This window comes from Chinchilla lanigera, unplaced genomic scaffold (genome assembly GCF_000276665.1).
Source record: "Chinchilla lanigera isolate Chin_1 unplaced genomic scaffold, ChiLan1.0 scaffold00024, whole genome shotgun sequence".
Lineage (NCBI taxonomy): Eukaryota > Metazoa > Chordata > Mammalia > Rodentia > Chinchillidae > Chinchilla > Chinchilla lanigera.
The window spans coordinates 20,876,407-20,878,778 of record NW_004955425.1 but is presented as its reverse complement, the minus strand read 5'-3'; the positions used below and the strand labels follow the sequence as shown (position 1 = coordinate 20,878,778).

General features: G+C 49.7%; 1 protein-coding gene across 3 annotated transcripts in view; it reads right to left on the bottom strand.

Moving 5' to 3' along the window:
- Positions 1 to 601, bottom strand: part of Ccar1 (cell division cycle and apoptosis regulator 1) — a 44,830-nt gene extending 44,229 nt beyond the window's left edge. For 2 of the 3 annotated variants that reach the window (XM_005386001.2, XM_005386003.2), the window contains exon 1: positions 165 to 601. The gene's annotated coding sequence lies outside the window, so the exon portion shown is untranslated. The remainder of the gene's footprint in view (positions 1 to 164) is intronic. The other variant, XM_005386002.2, reaches the window with a different exon arrangement.
- Positions 602 to 2,372: the final 1,771 nt, after the last annotated feature.

The window sequence follows — 2,372 nt, the reverse complement described above, 5'->3', positions numbered from 1 at the left end:
GCACAAAAGGGGCCGCTCGCTGCGACCGGCCCCCGAGAGCCCACCGTCGCCGGCCTGCAACCGCCAGGACACCAAGACGAAGCCCCCAGCCCTTCCGCGCATCCGATGCGATGTTAAGAGTCCCACCCGCGCCGCCCCCCGCTACAGATAAGCGCGGACCAGACCTTCACCTGAATCGGGTCCCAGCTAACGCCGAAGCCATTTCAAACCCGTCAGCCTTCGGCGCATGCGCCAACTTCCCCGCCGGCCTGCACGCCGCTCGCCCCGCCCAGTCTCCCTGCGGAGCGGCTCGTACGACGTGACGTCTACGTGCGCGCTCCCCGAATCGCCGGTCCCGGGCTCGCCACTCTGACTGCGGGAGGAGGACGCGAGCGCGCCTGAGAATTACATTGGTCTAACAACGGGCGGGCAGCGTGCCTGCGCCAACTCCCAGCGAGTCTGTCCCAAGGGGTGCGAGAGGGAGTGGTTTGTGGTCACGTGATCCGGCCGCCGCCATTTTATGATTTTTTCTGTTTTTTTATGGTAGTAATACTGCAATAGCGGATTATGTCCTGTGACATTTTAAGTGTTTTTCCTTAAACTGCGATAAAACTCAACCGCAATTCATTATTTTGATCTTTTCTTTTTCATCGAGGTCTGGCTCTGTTGCCCAGGCTAGCCTCCAAATCCTGAGTCAACCTTCTAACTCAGCCTGATCCCCATCTTAGCCTCCCCAGTGGCTGGGACTAGTGTCACCACTCAGGGCTTTTTTTTTTTTTTTTTTTCAGCTAGTCTCTAATTCGGACAATCCTCCTGCCTCAGCCTCCCAAGTGCTAGGGTTACTGGCGTGTGCCACCCCCACAGGCGTTTTAGCGTGTATAGTTAAGTGCCAGTATAAAGTTGTGCCATTGTCACCACCACTAGTATTAGAACCGTTTCATCGCTCAAAAAGGAAACCTAAACCTTTTAAGCAGTCACCCTCTAATCCCCAGTAACCTGAGGATGACTAAATTTTTCCCTATTCTAGGCATTTTTTGACAGGGTCTCACCAGTACCAATTATGGCGTCCCTAGGGGTCCCTTCCAGGCTATTCTGTTCAGAGAATTGGACAAGACAAAGAACATAGAAGTTTATATTTACTCATGGTAAAAATAAGGAGAAGAAAAGAGTGAGGGTGGGAAAAGGAAATTTGCCCTGCACATGGAATAGAGTAGGCCACTTGGAAAGAGAAAAGGTAGTGCACAGGGGGTCAACGCGTATTTTTCCTTTTTTTTTTTTTTTTTTGAGACAGGGTCTAACTATGTAGTTCAGGTTGACCTTGAACTTACCATGTAACCCAGGCTGGCCTCAAACTCATAGCAATTCTCCTGCCTCAGCCTCCCAAGTGCTAGGGTTACAGGCCTGAGCCACCATGCCCTGCTGTCTTTTATACCCCACTGCTGTCAGATGTAGGCCTTCCTGTCCTACCAAAACCCTACTCGATCTTCTAAGGTGGCATTCTCTGGTATCACTGAAAGGCTTGGAAACTTCTGAGCAAGTGTCTTGGCTGTGATTGACAGGTCATGCCCACTTGGACATCGGATTTAAAACACCCTAATCTCGTGTCTCATTGCTACGTGCAGTAGCTCAAACCGGCCTTGAACTCACTATCTAGCCGAGGCTGGCCTGGAATTTAAGAGGCTTCATGGTTCAGCTTCCCATGTGTTGAGATTTCAGACAAACACCACCATGCTTGGCTTCTGTCTAGACATTTGATATTAAATACAGTCACACACAGTGTGTGTTTGGGTTCTTTTTTTTTTTTTTTCTTTTTGAGACAGGGTCTTGCTCTGTAATTCAGGCTAGTCTTCAACTCACTGCGTAGAGCTGGGGCTCTAGCTCAGCGGCACAGCAGGGTCAAAGGTTTTCCAGAGTTAAGGAAAACCTTTTTCCTATTAAACTATCTACAGTTTATAGCAGTATGGTGGACTATACTATTGTGAGCCATACATAGTGGCAAATGCCTCTAATCCCAGCACACTGCTAGGCTGAGGCAGGAAGATCACACATTCAAGGACAAACCTGGGCAGCTTAGTGAGATCCTGATTCAAAATTTTAAAAAAGAAAAGGCTAGGGATGTAGCTTGGTGAAAGCATGCACATGTATAATCCCAGCACTTGGTAGGTTAGGGCAGGAAGATTACTGGGAGTATAAGGCCAGCCTGGGCTACACAGTGAGTTCAAGGCCAGCCTGAAATACATAGCAAGACCTTGTTTCAAAATACCAAAAAAGGAACCGGGCTTGGTGGCACATGCCTATAAACCCAGCACTCGGGAGGCTGAGGCAGGAGGATCATTGCGAGTTTGAGACCAGCCTGGGCTACAAAGTGAGCTCAAGGCCAGCCTGAACTGCAT